General features: G+C 64.1%; 1 protein-coding gene across 1 annotated transcript in view; it reads left to right on the forward strand.

Annotated features, from left to right (window-relative positions):
- The first annotated feature begins 1,215 nt into the window (after positions 1-1,215).
- The window catches only part of AHDC1 (AT-hook DNA binding motif containing 1), a 40,235-nt gene continuing 20,117 nt past the window's right edge, over positions 1,216-21,333 (forward strand). The window contains exon 1 of the mRNA XM_042892844.1: positions 1,216-1,365. The gene's annotated coding sequence lies outside the window, so the exon portion shown is untranslated. The remainder of the gene's footprint in view (positions 1,366-21,333) is intronic.

Here is a 21,333-nt window from a genome sequence, read left to right on the forward strand (position 1 = left end):
GTTCAGCCTTCCCCCCCCCCCCCCCCCCCCCCCCCCCCCCCCCCGGGGGGCGCCGGGGGGGGGGTGGGCCCGCCGGGGGCGGGGGGGATTGGCCCGGGGGGGGGGGGGGGGGGGGAGGGCGACGACGACGGGGACGAGGGGAGGGGGTCCCCATCCCCGCTGCCAACTCGCGTGGTGCGCGATGCCTTCGCTTTGCACTTGTGCCGCCCCAAAATGTTGTCGGGCATCGGATGCTTGGAACCTCCCTGCTGCCTTCGAGCTCTGAGCCCCTCGGCGTGTTGCGTCGGGGACGGCGGGACCTCGGGGGGACCCAGCGTTGCGGCCACCCCACCGGGTCACCGCGCTGCCGACCCCCCCAAAGCCCCCCCGTGACGGAGGTGGGGGGGGGGGGCAGGTGGAGGCACCCCCGGGTCCCCGCTTGTTTACTCGCTGTGGGAGGAACTGGCCCCGGCCGCGACCAGGTGGCCTTGTGCATAAAGCCACTTGGCCGGTTGCTGTGAGAACAGCAACCAAAAGCCACAGGCTGAGCTCATTGTGTGCTGGTGCGAGCCCCGGCGCGCTGTGGAGTCACTCCAGATTTATCCTGGCGTGACAGAGAGCAGAAGCGAGCCCCGAGGGCGCGGGCATGCATCCTGCCCAGCTGGGGGGGGGGTTACGGGGTGCGTGGCCAAAGCGGGGCCCCGCGGCCCTTCGTCCCCCACCCCCCCCACCCCCCAGGTGTCCCCTTACACTGCCGCTCTCAGGAATTTGCAGGGGAGGGTGGTGGTGCTGGTGCTGGTGGTGGTGGTGGCGGTGGTGGGGAGGGGAGGGGAGGAAGGGGAGGTGGGAGGGGAGGGGGGGGGGCTGGAGAAGGGATGGCGCGACGCCAAATTCCGCTCTGCCATGTCTCTGTAACCTGAATAGGGCCAACTCCATCCCCGGTGTGAGTCCCCCCGTGGCTCCGCCGCCGCGCTCCGATGCAGTTGGGTTGGAGGTGGCATGCCGTCACCCCCCCGGCTCTGCCCGCTGTCACCCCCCCCCCCCCCCCCCCCCTTCCCCCCGCCCCTCGTCCCGGAGCCCGGGCGGGGGGGGGGGCGGGGGCTGGCACAGCGTTGGGGACGGGGGGGCCAAGGACATGCTGGGAGCGGGCGGCCGGAGGAGGAGAAGAGATGGAAACCCATGGAAGGTTATAGGGAGCCTGGGGGGGCCGCACTGCCCTGCCCTCCTTAGAGGGCTGCAGGGACCCGGGGCGGGCTATTTCTGCTGAGATCCCGAGGAAAGCTCTGGGAGAATTGTGGGCTTCTATAAATAGTGTGTGTCAGCCGAGTGGAAACAGGGCCTTGAAATGCTCCTGCTATTCTCCCGAGTGCTTGGAACCAGCTCTTGGTAAACAGGGCAGCGCTGGGGAGGGCTGTTTCCTACTTCCGGGCTCGCAACGGGAGCGTTTTGGGGGGAGCAGGAGGAACGGGGGGGGGGTTTTGGCACGGCGATGGAGCTTGGCTCCCCATGGGGCCGGCCGGCTGCTGCAGGGCCGTGGTGGGGCTGTCTGGATGTGAGGCGGCCCCTGGTTGCACTGAGACCCCCCCGTCCCCTCCCCAGCGTCGGGGCTGCGGTGTGTTGCACAGTGCTGGGGGCTGCAGGTGCCATTGGGGTGGGCTCTGCTCTTTGGGGGATGCTCTGCAGAACACCCCTGAAAGGTCGGGGTGGCGCTGCGGGCTCTGTCCCTTGGGGTGCAGCCCCCGTGTGAGAACAGGGTGCTGTGCAGCATGGTGTGCTCTGCGTTTGGCCCTTCCTTGTCGAGGTTGGTGTTAGTGCTGCTGCACCTGGGGTCAGTGGGACGCTGCCCTGCACCGTGCCTAGTGCAGCACGTGGGTTGCAGGGCAGGCATTGCACCTCTGTTGCACTCCCCTACTGGGGACCCCATCCCTCGGGGGTCTTTGCATGCAGAATGGACCTGGGGACATTAGCCCAGCTGCAGGGCTGCATCCCAAATGTTTCCCCATAGCAGTTGAAGCCCTTCTGTGCATGGCAACTAACTTGTGTGCAGGGCTCTGCTCCTGCTGCTCATCCCGAGGCATTGCACGAGGACCCCGCTGTGCTCGTGCATCACACCTGGTGCGCAGCCACGCATGCCAGCATTGCCCTCACTCTGCAAAAGGTTCACCCTTTGAAAAACACCAGAGCAGGGAAACAACCGGGATGCTGCTGGGTGCCGGCCGTGAGTTTCTGATGCCATGCACAGCGGTGCTGGGGGGCAGCTCAGCATCACAGAGCGGTGCAGCTGGACCTCACCGCCTGTTTTGGGGCTGCATGGCCGGGGCGAGGGCTGGAGGTGCCGATGAGCAAAGCAAGCAGCGCCGCGTGGGTGGGAAGGGGCGAGCTGAGCTGAGTCCGTTTTGCTCTCTGCTTTGCTTTTTTTTCTTTTCTTTCTTTTTTTTTTTTCCCTTTTTTATTTTTTTTTTTATTTCCCTCTCTGTGGGTTGAGCGTTGGGGCGACAGACAGGGAAAGTCTGAGCAATGGTCTCTGCGCTGGTGCTGTCTTCAATCACCGCGTCCCAGAATCCCTCGCTCTGGGCCTTCTAGGCACAAGGGCTTACAGCGAAAATCGGCAGCTGCAGCTGCGAGTGAAAGCACAAGAGCCCGGCTGGGTCTTTGGCATCGGCAGGAGAGCAGAAAGCTGGGGGAGGCGGGGAAGGAGCGGGGGGAGAGCAATGTGCCCTGTGGTTTTTTTCCAGCTCTGCCACCGAGGGGTTGTGTTTCAGAGCGACGGTTCCCGGGCACGGGAGGGGGGTGCGCGGCGATGCCTCCGGGGAGCTCATTAAATCCGCTGCCCCCCCCCCCCCCCCCCCTTTTGCGTTGTGCCTCACCGGCCGAGGATGTGGCAGGGAGAGACGTGCCGGGCGGAACAGCACCGTGAACCCGCTGCCCGGTGGGGACAGTTACTGGCCCGGGCAGGAACGCTGCCCTGGGGGCTCACCTGTTGGAGCACGTAGGGCGGGTGTGTGCCAGCAGGGCCGTGACAAAGGCAGGCTGTGTGCCGAGGATTCCCTTTGCAGTGGGGTGAAGCCTACGGGGACACAGGAGTGACTTGAGGGTTCGAGGGGAGCCGTGGGGCAGCAGGAGGGGTCGGCGTACGGGGCTGGAGCGTAGATCACAGGGAGCAAGGTGTATGGCAGCGGGGACACAGCGCTGTGGTGGAGAGCATGGAGACCCCCGCTCCCACCCAAAGCCACCCCGCGCAGGCGTGAGGGCTGCGGCAGCCTCGCGAGGCAGGAAGCCGAAATGTGGTATTGATCCTCGCGGAGGGAGAGCTGAGTGGTTCTGGCATCCGCCAGCCCCAACCTCTGCCCTTCCCGCGGCTCAACGAGCTCCAGGCCAGCAGCAGCATCCCTTCCCTGCGCCGCCACCCCCGGGGCCCCGAGCCCTGCGCACGCTCCTCGCCTCCTGCTGACTTCAGCGCATCGGCTTGGGCTCGGCGCCTGTAAATTCCTCGCAAAACCTGGGCCTAAAATATCTGGAGGAGGAGGACGGAGCGCCTTGGGCGAGGGAGATGAGATCTTCAGCTGCGGGAGAGAGGGAGGCAGCTCCGGGCTCCTCCAGCTGCCGGCCCCCGGGAATTCGCCGGGAATAAATCTCACCCAGCCAACTCGGTGGTTGGAGTTGGGATGAGGAGCCGGGGGCACCCGGGGTGGTGGCATGGGAGCGAGCTGAGGAAGGACAATGATGAAATAATAAATGCCGAGAGGGAGGTGCCAGGCGGGAGCCGTGTGAGAACCAGTTTGCGAGGTCCAGATTGGCAGCAGATCCTGAACCAGGAGGAGCCGAGCATCCATACGGCCCCTGCCGAGATCAGACGAGACGACAGCGGCTTGGTTTGGGGGAAGAAATTGGAGGCGGGGGAAGCTTTTTTGCTGAAATGAAATTTGAACCCCGAAGTGGGAGGGAAGTGGAGGTGGGGGGCACGGCTCTCTCCACATGGTTATTACTGCTGTTTTCCACCCAGCTGAAAGGAGAATGTAGCTTAATATGGACCCGTGGGGAGGAGAAGCGATCAGGAGCTGGGATTTGTCAGGAGGGAGCTGGGAAGCAGTGAGCGGAGTGTAGAGGTGAGAGCGGCCAGCGGCGTGCCCTGAGGTGATGGCTGCTGCCTGGCCGTGGGTGTGGGGCTGACACAGGGCACCATTGTTGTCATGGGCCAACTGTGCCCCTCCCAGAGCTGTTGCCCTCAGCACTCAGAGCTTGGGGAGTTGGTGGGGAGGGAAGGGGGTACTTGTGGGGTAGTTGTTGTGGTGTCAGGGCCTGGTCAGGGTGTTTGGGGCCTGGTCGGGGCCCAGTTAAGGCTTTCAAGGCCTGATTGAGGTGTGTTCAAGGCCTGGTCAAGGCCTGTCAGGGTCTGGTTGTGGCATTTGGGGCCTGGTTGAGGCGTGGTCAATGTCTGGTCAAGGCCTGGTTAGAACCTGGTTGAGGCCTAGTTGAGGTGTGCTCAAGGCCTTGTTGAGGCCTGGATGAGGCCTAGTTGAGGTCAGTCAAGGCCTGGTCAAGGCCTAGTTGAGGTCGGTCAAGGCCTGCTCAAGGCCTGGTTGAGGTGCTGTCAAGGCCTGATTGAGGCCTAGTTGAGGCCTAGTTGAGGCCTGCCCAAGGCCTGGTTGAGGTGCAGTCAAGGCCTGGATGAGGCCTAGTTGAGGCCTAGTTGAGGCCTGGCCAGGGCAGTGGTTGAGTGCTGGGGGTAGTAGCAAGTGAAGCTGGATGAGGAAAGGGGTGAGTGAAAGGGATGGCAGCAGGGTGAGCTGACCTGTCTGTGTAGCCCCTCTTGCCTATTAGTTTCCCCAGCACGCTGCTGTCCCATATCGCCTCAGCCAGCCCCGCCATTGCTGCCCTTATTGCATTGCACTCGTCGCACAGAGCTGCTGGATGCTGGCATCAGCCTCTGTGTTGCTGCGGCTGCTGGCTGTACCCCAGGCCATGGCAGTGCTTGGGGATGGCCCAGGGTGCTGCAAGTGCTGGGACTGGAAGATGAGGAGGAGGAGGAAAATGAGGAGGTGTGCAGTGGGGGGCTGTAGCCGTGATGGGCAGTCCTTGGGCTTGTCTGAGTCCTTGCGAGCCCCCTGGTGAGGAGCAACCCAGGCCATGTGGTCCCCCTGGGCCCAGCTGGGAAGGAGAGAACACCCTCCAGCCCTGCAGCCCTGGCATTTGCTCCCCATCCCCCATGTTCCCACCTCAGCTCCTCTCTGATGCTTCAAACGCAGAGATGCCCTAAAGGCAGCAGAAGCACCTTAGCAAGTGCACACTAAATATTTGAACACGCATGGGTGGGTTTGGGTTTGCTGCTGCTCTTGCCCTTCCCCAGCCGTGACCCTGTTGCTGGAAGTGGTGTGTGCTCCTCTGGAGCCTACAGATTTGGGGTACCCAAATGTCTCCTGCTTCAAGGCAGGATGTGATATTTGCTTGGCAGCTCTCACTCTGAATTATTACCTCTGCTCCAACAAAACCAGCATGGTACTGCTGTGCCACCATGATTGCCTTTGCAACCACTGTGAGCCACGCTGATGCCGCCCACCTCCCCAGAATCACAGCCAGACCCCCGTCCTTCGTCCCCACACCCTCCTCTTCCTCCCTGCAGCAGCAAAGCACCCTGCAGCCAGGCCCAGAGCCCATCGGGAAGGGGGAAAGCTGTGCTCCCCTCCCCTCCCCGGCATTCCTCGGGAGTGAAACACAAGAGCTGGCAGGGCACTCGCGCTTTCTCTGGCCTCCGCTCCTCCAATTCCTGAACAAAGCCTCCTGCCTCTCCCGGGAGCTTGAAACAGGAGAGGTGGTTGCTGCTGGACAGGAAAGGCGAGCTGTCCCCTTCTGTTCTGTGCCAGGAGGCAGGAGGTGGGACATGGGTGGGTGGTGGTGGGTATGATCCTTGCAGTCCCTGTGGCACCCTGCAGCATCGCCCCAATGCTCCACCAAGCAGCAAAACTCCACTGTTTCAGAGGCCTCCTCCAAAATGCACCACTGGGTGATGGTTGGAGGTCTGGCCCGAAGGACTGGCCAAAGGGTTTCCCATTCCCTCCATCCCACTGCAGGATGCACGTCATATTGCTATGGAAACCGAGTCCTGGAGGGGTCCAGTTCAGATCCAGAAGGAACCACTTCAGCCCCACGGAGGAGCGATTTCTCCCCACTCCAGTCCCGGCTTGGTCCAGGCTCCCAGTTACTGTGCTGGTAATATGGGTTGGAGCATCCATGCCAGCTTCACTCCCATGAGCCAGGATGATGGATCCTGCAGTTGGGTCCCCATCCACCTTCCCAAAAATCTGACCCCTTCCTACAGAACAAAGCTCTCCCTCCCCACCGCCCCCGGTGAAACAGGCCCCTGTCGGAGCGCAGTCCCCGACAGCGAAGGTTATTTTAATGGATGCATTACTTTAAACGAACCCTCCACCATCTGTTCCACCCCCTAATTACGCATGCAAAAAAAGCCCATCTCACAGCCAGCGCAGGAGAAAGTAAAGATATAAGTGATTTAAATGCATGTATCCCCAGCTCCGCTAGCAGCTGGGATGGGCTGCGCTCCCCTCCTTCCTCCTGGCTGCCAGGCAAATGGTGCAAGTTGCAGGGAAGGAGGCAGAGGGATGGGTCTCCTGGGTTTGGTGGCGGTCGCTGCAGATGAGGAGGAGGAGGAGGAAGGGGAGGAGGATGGCGGCTCTGATGCTGGCAGAGGCAGGGGTGGGAGTTTGGCAGCAGACTCCCCCCCAGCAACCCCTACAGGTTGACTGAACCCCTGTGGTGGTGGAGGCTGAGCCTTCAAAGCTTGAGGACATGTGGCTGTCACGGAGCGTGGCGGGGAACTGGGGGGACGCTGCAGCCTGGTTGTGTTCAAGGATGTTTCGTGTGAGTGCAGGGTCCTGCAGCGTATGGTTGGGCTGCGCATAGTCCCCATACGTGATGTTGAGGTCTTTGTCCCACGAGACCCTCAGCTGGGGACACAAGGTTGACAGTGGGATAGCTCCAGTGTGACAGCGGGGCCAAGTCCCAGCTCCGTGCCCTATGGTGGGGCTCATCCTCACAGCCCCTGGGTTCTGCCCGTGCATGGAGGGGATGCTGAGGAGCACCAGGGATGCAGCAGGGGTGGCTGGGGTGTGCTCAGCACCTCCATGGTGTGTTTTCCCACCGCAGCTGCATTGCATGAGCTGTCCCAACATCCGTGGCCCTGGATTGCCCCCAGGCGATGCTCAGATCCCGCATTCCATTCTTCAGGGCTGCAGGGAAGCAGAGGATGAGTGAAAAGGGGTGGTGAAGAAGCCTCTTCCATCAAAGCAGAACCACAAATATTTGGAAAAAAAAATAAATTTAGGTCAACCTCCTGGTGATGGGGTCCAGGCAGTGTGTCAAAGGTGACAGCAATCAGGGCCACGGTGCAGAGCCCATGGCTATCCCGAGCGTGACTCAGTTTCCCTCATTCCCAATACAAACCCTCTCTGGTGATGGGTGGCCGGTGTGGCTCTGGGTGGCCCCGAGGGGCGTCCTTGGGGACAGGGACGCAGCCACAGAGCAGTGCCACCACATCCTGGGTGCCGTCTCCCCTCTCCCTCCATCTCCCTCGCTCTGTGTCTGACTGCAGCAGATGCGCCAGCTCTGCAGGAAGAGGGAATTAAGTTGGGCTGGAGGAATTTTAAAGATTGCTGCAGGCCTGAGGGTCTTAGATACCCCTGTGGAGATGGGCAGTCATGCAGAATTAATCCTATCGGCAGCCTGGCTCGCCTTCAGCCGGTGCAGATCTCCAGGAGAGCGCGAGGGAGCGCGGGGGGCGATGCTGGGGGCAGCTGGGCGAGCACCGGCGCCTCTCGGCGTCGATGGGAAATTAATAATGAAAAATTAAAGCCCGAACTCAGCCTTCCCGCAGCCCAGAGGTGGGACTGGAAGGGGGGAGGAGGAGGCAGGCGAATTCTGCTAGGCTTACTGAAAACCTGTTTGCAGTAGCAGACGGAGCTCGATGGCACGAGCAGGAGGCTGGGGGTCGCATCCTGCTCTGGGGGGGCTGCGTGGGGCTACGCAGGGCTGGCTGGGCATGGGGTGGGGGCACCCCTTGGCTGGACCCAGAGCTGCGTGCAGTGGGTTCACCCCACAGCTCGGGGTGCTGCAGTAATAACGTGGGGGATGTGGGGACGCGCTGGATGTCCCCACGTGCCGCAGCAGCCACGTGCTGCGCATGAAGGTGGCATCTGGTCGCCCCGTGGCTCTGCCAGCCCCACAGGCACTGTCATCCCCGTTGTCCCTGCTGGTCACCGGGGCCGCAGTGCCACCAGGCCGCCGTGCTCGATGGCTCCGTGACGCCAGGCAGGGTGGCAGCTGCTGCTGAGCCCTCTGCTCCCGTGTTTTATAAATAATGCACCGCAGAGGCGTGTTGGCAGCGCTGAACACACGCCTGCAGCCGAGCAGCCCGCAGCGCCGGGCATTTTGGGTGCTGTCACCACGGCTGGGTGACACCAGGCCACCGCACCCAGCAGGGAGAAGGTGACCCCCAACGTCCCCTCACCCCCTCGCCCCCACGGCCCCATATAGCACGGTGGGGTGGTGGCTGTGATGGGGGTCCGTGGTGACCCCACGTGCCATTCCTGCGCCTCGTGGCGGTGGCGCCGATGGCGGCGCGCAGCTTGCATGGTTGCCATGGTGATGTGCTGGCGCTAACGAAGCCGAGTAAACATTAACGAGGGAGCCCCGTGCAGGTCGGGGCTGGGGGCTGCGGGAGCGGGGTGGGGGCTCGGTGCCACCCCAGTGCTGTGTCCCTTGGTCCCTGAGCTGCCCTCCCCCTGCGCTGCATGGTGCTTTAAGGTCCCCGGGGGTGGGACATCTGTGTTCTGTCCCAATCTGGGGACGCCCGCTGCATGGACCGGACCCCAGGATCCCACACAGGGGGCAGACATCACCGTGCTGTCGTCAGTGTCTCTGCAGCACAGCACCCATGGGTGCGGGGTGACACTTTGGCAGTCGCGTGTCCCCAGGAGCCGCCCGGTGCTGGCAGTGAGCTCAGGGCGTTCCTCGGCAGCTGCCACCGCTGCAGTTGTCACTGTGACTCAACTCCCGCGTCCCTCCCTTTCTGCTCGGCCACGGGGAATCCACACTGCAGCTCAGATAGGGGACAGCCCCCGCGTCGTGGCCCCGTGATGCCGCAGCCGAGGGCCCTGTGCCGGTGCCGCAGCTCATTAGAAGGAGGTGCAGGTGCCCCGGGTACCTTGGTCCTCCCAGAGGGCTCTTAATGAGCGGCCGCTAACGAGCGCCTGCGCTCCCCGCTCTCCTCCTCAGCCGTGGGAAGAGGCTGATTGGTGAGCAGGCACTGGGGAGCTGTGCGCAGGCTCTTTTGGGGGCTCTGTGGGGCTGAACGACCCAACCCGCTGCTCCTTCCCTATGCGCATCGGCACTGTGCACGAGGGCCCTGTGGTCCCCGTCCCTTCTGCTGGGTTTGAGCATGGTGCTGTAGGTCTTTTACCCTGGGAGGTGTTGCACCCCTTCCAAGTGCCACCCTCCTGCCTAGGGACGGGGCTGTTGCCATCTCCCAAGTGTAGCAGTGTGGCAGTTCCACCTCTCTCCTTGCTCAACGGGACGTTGCATTGCGAGAACTTGGTCCCCGTGCCTCAGTTTCCCTCCCCAGGCCCTGGGGGCAGGCGCTGGGGCTGGATGTGGACGTGGGGACATCAGGAGCCCTGTTTTTACGTATTGTATGAACCTCCATGAGCCTGCCTGTTTCTGGAGGCCTGGAGGGTTGGGGAGCTGTGCCTCTCCTGCTGATGCCCCAAAAATTCCCCCCCGGCGTTGGCATTGGTGCAGTGATGGGGGCAGATCAGCGAGTGCCGCAGGGGGCTGCATTGCCAAGGGGGGGCCCCGAGGCTGTAAGAGAGCATCTCTTCCCCCCACTCCTCCCCCCCACAGCTGCTCTAATCTCCTGCCAAACCTGCTCTTCCTGCAGGGCCGTTAGTGGGGCTGCGGGTCCCAGCTGCTTTGGGGGCTGTGGGGAGTTCAGCCCATCCCATCCAGGCCCATCGCCCCACTGGGGCTGGGTCCCCCACCTCCCCACCGAAGGGAGCCCTAATCCTGCATGACACGGCGCCCGGCCCTGCAGTGGCTAATTGCAGCATCCCCAGCTGAGGATTATGGTTTAAAGCGGGGAAGGAGCAGCGGGAGCAGATGAGCTCCTGAGCAACAAAGCTCCCGTTTTCCTGCAAGCCACTTTTATTAGGGGCGTAATTAAAAGCCGACAGGAGGGAAAAATTATGGGGAGGGCCAGGGCGATGGAAGGGGCCACCCAATCCCCCTATAGCCCTGGGGGCTGCCTGCCTGTAGGATCCTGAAGTGCACTGGGGAGGTGGGAGTGCGGTGCCCAGTGCTGCCCCGCTCACATCCCAAAGGCCAGGCCAGGACCGGGCGCCCGTCCCGCTCCCACCGCAGCGTTCCTCCCCGCCTCACCGTGCTGGCAGGGCAGGAGGCAGCGAGGTGCCGGGCTGGTGGAGGAAACCCAAACTCAACTCCCTATGAAAGGGGCTTTGTGTGCCCAGGAAGGAGCAGCCCTCCTCCTCCTCCTCTTCCTCCTTCTCCTCCTCTCCACGTTGCAGGAGCGTGGGTGAACCTTCGGCATTGCCGAGTTGGGATTTCAGAGGGGGTGGTGGGAGCTGCCCCTGCGCTGCCCGCTGCTGGCACCCCCACCCCATGGGCAGGGGACACCCTGGGTGCTGCAGGGAAACTGAGGCACCGAGCAGCCAAGCTGTCCTGCGGCCTCCTCCTCTGCTCAGCTTCCCAAAAGGGCTTTTATCCATTGCTAGTAAGTGTGGCAACAAGAGGGGGAAAATGCAGTGCGTGACTCAGCCTCCAGGGCTGTGTGGCCGTGCCAAGGCATCATGGCACCAGTGTCCCAGCTGGTGCTGACCCAGTGGGGTCCCCGTGGCTGGGGCTGGCTGCTCTGATGCTATCAAAGGTGAGAGACGCAGGGACATTGTCCCACATCCTCGCCCTGCCACCAGCCTTGCCCTCAGCCCTGCACCACCTCTTGCCTCAGTTTCCCTTCCCATTTACGCACGCTGCAGGTCCAGCCCAGCAGACCCACACTGCCAACCCCAGCAGTGCCCCAGGAGGGGACGCAGCACAGCTGGGTGCTTTATGTGCCCCACAGGAACTCGCACACACCTGTGGTTCCCAGCAGGGCAGCGGGGTCCCCCAGTGAGTGCCTGGCCCTGGCTCCCGTGCCCTGGCTCCGGCAGGGGGCTTGTTCTCTGCCTGGACAGGAAGACGAATGAATTCCATTATGGGATCGCGATTTTATTCCACGTGTCAGGGAGCCTGAGATTAACTTGCTCACCAGGCTGTGACAAACCCAGACATCCGCGTGCACGCGCTCGGGCGCTGGGGCTCTGCATGCTGGCGGGCACGGAGCTGCCTGAGACCCCACCACACCTCCTGCAAACCCAGAGGGCAGCAGGGCTGCGCCCGTCCTCCCTCCCTCTTGGCACCTGGGGTGAGTCTGTTTGTCCTTTGGCCACCCAGGGATTCAGGTCTGGAGCCAGGTGGGGAGCACAGCATCCTACCTGCACGTGTCTCTATGCCAGGATGCCTCCAGAAATCAGATGGGGAGCAGGCGGGAGAGAGGAAAGGGGAGCTCAAGTGGTTTGAGGGGCAGAGTGAGGCCTCTTGCCAGAGCTGGGGATGTGCCAACCTCATTTCAATCCAGTCAGCCCTGGGAGAGCAGGCTGGGGCCATGTGCACGGGGCTGTGCTGTGCCATGCGGCACCACGCCACGCACCGCTGCGCTGTGCCACAGTGCATTGTGCTGTGCCATGCCATGCAGAACCGTGCCGTGCCGTGCCATTCCGCGCCGTGCCACGCTTTGCCATGTGGTGCCACGCAGCGCCGTGCCATGCTGTGCCACGTGGTGCCGTGCCGTGCCGTGCCGTGCCGCGGGGCCGGCTGCTCTCCCCTCACCGCTCTCCCCTCACCGCCCCCCCTGCGCGGGCGCAGGCAGCTGGCTCTGTTTGCTGGAGGCTCTGCACATTCCAGTTCTTGGGTCACTCGCCTTCGAAACCTCTCCGGGGACGGAGGCAGTTGGGAGCTGTAACAAACAACCGAAGGGCTCCGATGACGCCCGCGCCCAGCACCGAGTGCCAGCATCGGGGGGACCCGGGAGGGGGGCAGCCCCCCTTCTCCTCTCACCCAACAGAGTGGACCGGGGAGGTCCTGCCACAGTCCTGCGGTGCTGGGGCTCGCGGTCAGGGAAGGGGCAGCTCCTTGCAGGACGCGGTGACTCCTAGGGGAGCAGCGCCGTGCTCGGCAGCGCCGTCACAGTTCCCAGCACGCGGGGCACCAGAGCCCGGCCTGCGTTTGTGCAGGGAGGGGTGATGGAACCCAGCAGGCCCAACAACGGCGGGGCCACCGAAGGTTGGGGCTGGTTAATGTGTCTTGGAATGTGCGCCGGAGCCGCCCCGGGGAGATCAAGGGTCCGTGCGGGGCTGCGGGAGCGCGCGGCTCTCGGGGGCTGCGGGGCCGCGCGTCGGGAAGGCTGGGCGGCGCGGGAAGGTCAGGCTTGGCCAGATGCAGCCACTCCACCCTCCTCCAGTGCTTTGCACATTAATGCAAATGCACTGGCCTGAGTGGTTCATTAGCAGCATGTGGAATGGAATAATGCATCCGCATCCCATTAGCCTAATGAAAAAAAGGGAGCCGGCACCTGGAACAAAGCTGCCGACTCTTGGCGAGTGCTCTGGCTCGGCCATGCTGGGCCGTGGGGCCCCCCCTTTCTTCCCCTTCCCTTCCTTCCCTTCTCTTTCCCTCCGCCGCCCCGGCCGCTGCCTCCGAGCATCCTCCCACCGAGGGGTACGCGCCGTCCCAGTGGCGGGTGCTCACAGCCCCCGGTTGGAGACCCCCGGGGGGCACCGCCACTACTGGGGGGGGGTAGGCGGCCCCCAGTGCCGCAGCGGCGCTGCCCGGGTGTCGGTGCCGGGCGGAGCGATGTCCCCGCGTCTCTGGGGCTGGGAGCGCGGAGCCTGAAGGATTAGAGGAAACATTGCCAAACAAACCAGGCTGTGCCGGAACCAATTAGCCTCCAGCAGGCAGAGTTTCAGATGCTGTTATTTCTGCCTCTTCTCTTTCTCTGCCTCCTTCTGTCTCCCTCTCTCCCCCTTTTCCCCCTCCCCGGCCCTCCCCAGCCCCTCCTGCCCGCCCCCAACATCTCTGCCGTCTCCATTCCTCTCCGTGTCGGAGCTTGTTTTGGGCACTGGCTTTGGAGTGAGTCATGCCGCGCGTAGGGGATTTTAAAAGCTTTCTGCTGTCGCTGGGAGCCGGTTTGGGCTGCTCTGACACTGGGGGTGGAGCGCGGCGCGGTGCAGACAGCCCTCGTCTGGGGAGCCCAAAAATCCCCCCGAACCGCCGGGGTCCCGCGGCCCCACGTCGGGGCCAACCTCGGCCACCCCAGCCAGCGGCTGAGTCACAGCCGAAAACTTTCGGAACCGTTGGAGCTTCCTCTGCGAGGCCCCTGGGCGAGGAAGTGGGCTGCCGGGGCGTCGAAGCTGCGGGGCCGGGCGCGCAGGCGCGGAAAGTGGGAGCCGGGGCTGAAAGCGTGGGAGATTTCGGAGATTTCCGAGGTTTCGGAGATTTGGGGAGATATCGGAGATCGGTCGGAGATGGTGGAGATTTCCACCCTCCGCCAGCCCCGGGGTGGGGACCCCACGGCGTGACCCTCCCGCCGGTCTGCAGCTGGCTCCCTTCCTCCTCCTCCTCCTCCTCCTCCTCCTCCTCGCCTTGAGCTGTGCTGCTGAGGGACTGCAGCTCCCGTGGATCAGGAGGAGATTTAGGTCAAGCGCTCGACTGAGTCGAAACAGCCATCTGTGTGCGGAGGAAGCGGCCACCCAGAGCCCCGGAGCGGCTGCCCCACCGGCGTCCCGCGCCCTCCCGGCCGGCACGCAGAGCCACCTTTGTCTGCAGCGAGCAAATAAACGGGGGAACAAATAATCACCCCTTCCCCCGCGCACCGCTTTCCTTCGCCCTCTGCTTCCATCGTCCTCCACCTCTGCCCGTTGGCATCGCTGGCAAGCGAAGGGGAAACCTGCCAGGGCGCGGGGCCGAGGTCGCGGTGCCCCGCTGCGGGACGCGGTGCGGTGCGAGGCCGGAGCCGATCGCAGTGCCGTGTGCGGGTGGGAGCGGCGGTGCTGGCGGTGCGCCCGGCTCTGGGGCTCGTGGGTTCCTGCAGGAACAGGGTGGAGCTGGAGGAGCTGGTGTCATCCCGGCCGCAGCGCTGGAGAGGGCGGGGGTGCAGAGCCGCCCCCCGCGTGCCTCAGTTTCCCCCACGGGGGGAGCAGCTGGGAGACGCGTGCGGTTTGCAGGCAGTGCTCCCAACCCCCCCCCCCCCGGGCTGGGGGCGGCCCCGAGCTCTCCTGCTCCCCACCTGCACGCTTCTTCTCGCTTTCTCTGTTTCCTTCCGGAGCTTTTTTGCTCACCGGTGTTTCCCGGCGCACACACCCAGCGTGCGGGGAGAGGAAACGGCACCAGGGAGGCCGGGGGGGCTCCCAGCCCTGCGCGCTGCAGCTGTGGGGGGTCGGGGGGGGTCCCGGCCCCTCGCACCCCTCCATAAGGAGCTTTGCCCAGCTCTGCCGCCCATTCATCCAGCCGCGGTCGTGGGGATGAAAGGTGGGGTGAGCAGTGGGGTTTTTGGAGGCGGTGATTTTGCCAGGGTGCGAGCCGGAGCGCGTGGTGCCGCGCAGCGCACAGCAGGAGGAGCAGAGCTGCGAGCTCAGCCTCTCCTCCTTCCTCCTCCCTCCTCCCTTCGCTCTCGCACCGCAGCCACGTGCAGCCACCAGCAGGGCCACGCGGCGGCGCGGGGCGGTGCGGAGACAAGGCGTGTGGGTGCGGGGTGGGCTCCGACCGGGGGTCCCGTCCTCATTTCCCCACGGCCCCGCGCCCCCCGGGGGTGTCGGAGGGGGCTGGTGGATGCCGGGAGTTCGGCGGTTCTTTATGGTCTCGGAGGGCTCCATTAATTCTTTAAATATCCAGCCTTTCCAGGTGGGTTTTGTTGAAAATTAATTTCCGGAGCTATTTTAATTTTGCTGTATTTAATTTGCTGTTTATTTTAATTAATTAACGTCGGGAAAATCTCTTCTCCCGAAGCATTCCGCAGCCGGCTGGGGTAGAGGTGAGAGCAGGGGGTGCCGGGGGAGCACCCACCCCATCCCCAAAGCACCCACCTGTCCCTGCAGCACCCACGAGGCCACAGCCCGGCACTGCGTGGCAGGAGGGGACGGGCAGCACCAGGCTGTGTGGTGCAGCCGAGCACCGTGGATATGGATATGGGGAGGTGGTGAGTGGGGACCCTGCCCAGCTCCATCCCTGGCCCTGGGGGCTTGCTGCTAGCTCCCCCAGGATGGTTGGGATGGTTGGGATGGTTGAGATGGTTGCTGTTGTCTGGGAGGTGGGTTGGGTGCAGCTTGCTGCTGCTTTTCTCCCTTCCGTTCTCACTGCCCGCCCTGGCGGTGCGGTGTTGGGGCACCCATTGTGTGTCTCTGTGGCCTTTCTGTGCCAAACAGCACCGTGATGCTTCCAGAGCCCCCTGGTGTGTTGGGATGTGGGGCAGGGCTCTGCCTCGTGCTGAGCATCCCACACCCGGCCAACCCTGCTGGGAAGAGCAGTGCTGGGGCGGCTGAACCCCGTGCCAAGGCCGGGAGGGGGGGGGGGGGGGAGGGGGGAAGGGGACCGAGCCGCCTTCCTCCAGATCAAGGCCTCTGGTCTCTTGCATGTCTAGACACTGCCACACACACCTAATGTGGTTCTTGGCAGCGGCCGCGCTGCTCTCCCGAGGTTAATTGCTGCGCACAGCAGTGCAGCACATCGCCGGGCTGTGCTCTGCCCTGGGGACACCCGTGGGCCGCAGGGCCCCGCGCCCACCCCCAACCCCCCCTGGGGGTGCCAGGGAGATGGGAGGGGTGCACGGGGCAGCACGCAGCGGGGCGGCTGGGATGCAGGGGTGAGGAGGAGCGGGGATGGCTGTGGGATGGGGCTGGGAGAACGTGCGCAGAGCAGAGAAGAGTTAACAGCCCCGGGAGATGCCGCACGGCCTCTCCCTGCTCACAGCCTCGTGGTCTTGGCAAGGCGGCCGGGTAGATAAGGGGAAGCGCGACGGGGGGAGCCGGACAAAGGCAGAGCCTTATTCAGCCTGCGTGGCCGGATCCAGGCTCCGGAACGGGAGCTGCAGAGCAGGGCCTGGGGTGGGGAGGGCCATTCATCCTGCAGCTGAGCATCTGCTGCGAGCACTGGGTGCGCCGGGGGGGTGCTGGCACCCCGAGATGTGACACACAAGCCCTGCACGGGAGCTCAGGATGGATGGAAACCGGACAGAACCCGCGTCCGTCTGTGTGTGCTGTGTGCAGAGCAGCTCCTTCCCAGCTCCGTGGCACCGCTTTTGATGTCTGGCAGTGCAGAAGTGGGGATGGGAAGCGGTGGTGTCACCCAAAGGCACACGGAGGGAGGGGGAAGCAGTGTTGGTGGGTGGAGAGATCCCCGTGGTGCTTCTTCCCCCGCAGTGCCCAGCCCTGGGACCTGCCCTGCATGGCATCCCTGGGGAACCGGGCGAAGGTTTCGTTCCGAGCTGTGTTTTGGTTTGGGGTTTCGTCATGTTTTCATGGCAGGGAATTTCCGTTCCTAACCAAAGATGAGGGGAAAAAAAAAAAAAAGAAAAAAGAAAGAAAGAAGAAGAAAAAAAAACCTGCCTTGAATTTTGGCCAAAAAAATGGGATGTTTCCATTCTTGTTTTGGCTTTTGGCAGCCCCAAACTGCAGCCAATGGAAGAAACTGTCTTTGTGGAAATGCTGCTGGCCTCCTTTGCGTGCGCCACGGCCGTGGCACAGCCCTTTCCTGCCCCTGTGGCCAAGCAGTGTGGGGAGCCAGGGGGGGTTTGGGTTGAGAGGGGGGGTTGCAGAGGGAGAAACTCACAGGGAGCGCGAGAAGGAGCACAAACCTCCCCGAGCAGCGCAGGGAACCGTTCTGTTTGGGTCCAGCTCTCTCCTCCCCACAGCTCTGCTGAATCCGCCTCGCGTTGCTCTCTGCCTGTTCTGCAAAGGACATTGCCATGAGAACGGGATCTTTGTTTGGTGGGGAGCATCGACATGAAGCAGGCGAGCGGCTGCAAGGACACCGGTGGCACGGAGCGCGCGGTTCCCACTTGTCCTTGCAGTGGTTGCTCTCTCCTCCCCAGCTGGCGATGGAGCCACGTTTTGCTGTGCCTCACCGTGCATCACCTCCCCTCCCAGCACAGCCGTTCCTGTGCCACCCTGCTCTGTGCTCCAGCTTTTGGGTTCCCTCTTGGGTGGGATTTGCAGAAGCAGCAGCCTCTGCAGTGCTTAAACGAGGTTGCTTTTTTTCCCCTCCCAATCCGTGCTAGGAAGAATTACAGTAGCCCAGGCATCTGTTCTGGCAGAGCCCAGCTAAAGAGCTTGTCCTGGGCTTGGCAACCCAGGCAGCGCAGCCGGCAGCTCGTCCAAGGGCAGCCTTGGCGGATGCAGAGCAGTGGGTTGACATTGCAGGAGGAAGAGGAGCCCTGCAGTGCCGGCCCCGTGCCCCTCTCCTCCTGCCATAGTGCTACTGGCTGGGTGATGGGCTGTGGGGAGCTGCCCACCCCCACGGGCGCTGCGCTGTGGTGTGAGGGGCTCAGCGGATGCGGCTGTCTATGGGGAGTGGGAATGGGGGGTGAGGCTGGGCGCTTGGCTCTTGGGCTGCCAGCTGCCCCCGGCTGGGCATGGATGGTGGGGGCTGGAACAGCCTCCCCTGCTCGGAGGGCAGGGTTTGGCCCACTTGTGTGCATGCTAAGGGCACGGAGGATGGCTTGTGCCGTGCTGTGTGCGTGCCTGAGGCAGAGGGAGAGCCAGGAGCCGAGGGGCTGGGGGACAGGAGTGGGTCCCAGTGAGCTCTAGGGGACCCACGGGGCTCCTGGCGCTGTGGTGACACCCAAACCTACATCACCTTTTGGTGCCGTTCCCCACTGCAGTTGTGTTTCATGCTGTGGACGCGGTGACAGCATGGGGCTGAATCCCCGGCACCGCACACCCCCTGCCCCGCCGTGCCCCCCCTCCGTGCCCAGGCCTGCGAGCACAACTGCGGCGCGGGTAATTAGCAGTAAATCTCCGTCTCTGCTAATCAGCCGAAGGGAGCTGGGCTTGGCGGCGGCTCTCCTGCAGCACAGGGGAGGGTCGGGGTCGGAGCAGCCTTCGCAGAGCTGCGGTGTTTGCAGCCGGCGCGCAGCGCTGCACCGTGTCACCGTGTCACCGCCTTGGCTGCAGCATCTTCGGCCCCGGAGCGGCTCCGGCAGGGCAGAGCAGAGCCTGGCGCGGAGCTGGAGCGTGGCAACCGCAGATGGGATCGTTAGCGGTGCTAAAATCACCCGGCCCCTATTAAAAACCGGGCGCAGCACCGCGAGCGCGCCGCACCGATTCCCTCCGCGATGTTTCCTGCCCTTCATCCCAGCCAGGGCAGGGCGGAGTGCCCGTCGTAACGCCGCGTCTCCCGGCCCGTGTTCCCCCCTTCCCCCCCCACGGCACGGATTCTGCCTCCCTTGCACCGACCCCGCGGGGTTCCCCCCCCCACCACAGCGCAGGGCGCACCCCAGCCCGGCCCCCGCGCCGCAATCCCTGCGATTTCCTATTTCTCTCTCCTGTTTGCTTTCTGAACTGCAGTAACCACAAGAGGGAAGTTGCAGAGCGGTGCACCGGGAAGGGGAGCGGAGAGGAGCAGCACCGCATCGCCACCGGGGGCTGCGGGCACCCCGTTCCCACGCCCGAGCCCCCCGCAGCCCCTTCCCCGCACCCCTGCGCTCAATGTGGCCGTGAGTGGGGGGCCGGGTCGAAGCCACCGGAGGGGCTCGGGCCCCCCAGCGCCGATCGATCGCTTTTCTCGCTCCCTTTCTCTCTCTTTCTCTTTCTCTCTCTCTCTCTTTTTTTTTTTTTTTTTTTTTCTGTTTGTTTGCAGCCGCTTGAGGGCTCTTGTGATGAATCCAGCCTGGACAGATTTCAAGAGCAGCTGAAACGCAGCCCGTTGTGGGGGTGGGAGTGGGAGGTTAGCAGGGCCCGGTCAGCACCAGAATGCAAAATGGTGCAGCGCACCGCGGGGACCGCAGAGGGAACAGCACCGCGTCCCCAAAGCTGTTGGCACGGTGCGACGCAGCGGGGCCGCGGCGCGGGGCCGGGCTCGGCTCCAAGCATCCCATAATATGACAGCCGCCCGATGGCCTCGGCGAGGTCACACCTGCGCGGGGCTCCAGGTGCCGTCCGTCGGGGAGAGGGCGGCCTTCGAGCGCCGTGAAATGGCGGATCTGTAATAAAACGAGGAAGGGGCGGAGGGAACCCTTCCAAAAAACAGCGGGAGCCGCAGAAAGGGGGAAAGGAGCGCGAGCGTCGCCCCGAGCCCCGGCAGCACCCAGCCGGCTGCCAGCAACGGCACCCGAAGGGGGACCCGCGGCTGCACCCAGGGGAGAGAGAGGCCAAAAGGCAGAGCCTGGGCTGCGGCGGTGCTGCCATGGTGCTGCCATGGTGCTGGGTGCTGTGCTGGGTGCTGCGCCGCGATCCGTGCAGCTGCGGGGCCGGGAGGCAGCAGGGCGCCTGCGCGCGTGCACGGGTGTGCGTACGAGTGTGTTGCGCACGCAGGAGGAATAATTAGTTCCTACTCCGGCACTTCTCACTCAAAGTGCTTTTTAAAAGCCTCCATTCATTAGGCTGCACGGCTCCCCTGGGGTGCCGTGTCCTGGTTCTCTCCCCGCTCCGGCTCCCCGCCACCCTTCCCCGGTACCAAAATGGGGGTCCTGAGACGGGGAGCTCCGGCGGCGCTGGGAAAGCCCAGGTGGGGCTGCGGGGCCGATGGCTGCACGTGGGTGTCCGTGGGGTGGGACGGCTCCCGGCACCGCCGCGTTGCTGTGAAGTTCTCCGTAGGGCCGAGCCGGGAGATGGGAAGGAGGGCGAGGAGGGGAGGCGGCTCGGCGGGGTCACCGCCGCCTCCCTGTGCCACTGACCGCAGCAGCGCACGGCGAGGCCGCCAAGCGGAGCGTGGCACTGCGTGTCCCCAACACCCGCCGCGATTTGGGCTCCCGAGGTGGGAGCGTGGGGGATGTCAGAGCGCGCCGTGTCCCCGAAGCACGGTGTGTGCGTGTGCCCGCCGGCTGGGGGGTGGCAGGCGCTGGCGGAGGGCCCCCGTGCAAACCCTAACCTTATTTTCCCAGGTCCGACGCCAGTTTCCATGGAAACAGCCGGGAGCAGAAACGGGAACCAGAATCCAGAAACGCGAAGCCTCGAGCTCCCCGCTCGCCTTCCTGGATTCCTGCTCCCAGCAGCCCTGGGATGTGGGATTTGGGACGTGGGGGTGGCCCGGGGGGTTGGGGGGGGGGGGGGGGGGCGGCTCTGGGTTCAGGGTGCCGCCGTGGGGCGCAATGTGGGGCAGAGTGCCGGCGGCGCCCGGGCGGTGATGTGCAGCACTGGGTGCAGGCAGGCTGGGACGACAGCTGTGCACATCTGCACGTCGGGGCGTCGCACGCTGCTGCACCCACGTGTGCACCGTGTGGCTGCAGAGCTCGGCGGTGCTGCATTGCTGTTCTGTGCTGCTGGCACACGGGGGGACCCCGAGACCGCAGGCGCCGAGCGTCCCCTGGAGCCGCCGGCCGAGCGCTGTGGGGCGCTGCAGGCACAGCCAGCACTGTGCTCTGGGGGGGGGTCCGGGGGGCGCATCCCCCTCACGCCGTGCTGCGCCGAGGGCTTGGGGAGCACAGAGCTGCCCGGGGCTGATGGCACCTCGTGGGCATCGCTGCGTCCCCGGGGGGCGTCCCAAAGGGTGGCTGAGCTCTGCCCTGCTGCCCGCAGGGTGGGACGGTGACACTGCACGGCTGCATCCCCCCCGCCCGGCCCGACACCATTGTGTGTGCACGCCGTAATGCATCATTTACAGACGGACAGGTATTAAGATACATTATGGATAACTCGCAGAGAGAGACGCTATTAATAATACAGACACATACAGAGGGAAGAAAGTGCACACTTGATTTCCATGCTGCTACCAGGAGTTGTGAGGCTGCTCTGGCTGCCTCTTCCCACACGTGACTGCAACACAGTGGGTAGCTGACAGCCCAGAGAGCCTGGCTCGGGGCCAGGAAAAAGCAGAAAACACAATGTCTGTGCATATCCTCTCTCTTAAAATAACACTCCAACACCGTCTGAGACGAATTAAAATAAGATCAGGAGCGGTCTCGCGGAGAGAGGGAGACAGAGGGAAAGGCAGGAGGGGAACGGACAGGGCTGGGCTGCTCAGCGCCGTCACCGCCAGCGAGGGGAGGGAGGAGGGGGCTCACTTCGCAGGAGTTGAAAATAA

This window comes from Lagopus leucura, unplaced genomic scaffold, assembly GCF_019238085.1.
Source record: "Lagopus leucura isolate 7727_CA_CO unplaced genomic scaffold, USGS_WTPT01 136-15_obj-0_obj, whole genome shotgun sequence".
NCBI lineage: Eukaryota > Metazoa > Chordata > Aves > Galliformes > Phasianidae > Lagopus > Lagopus leucura.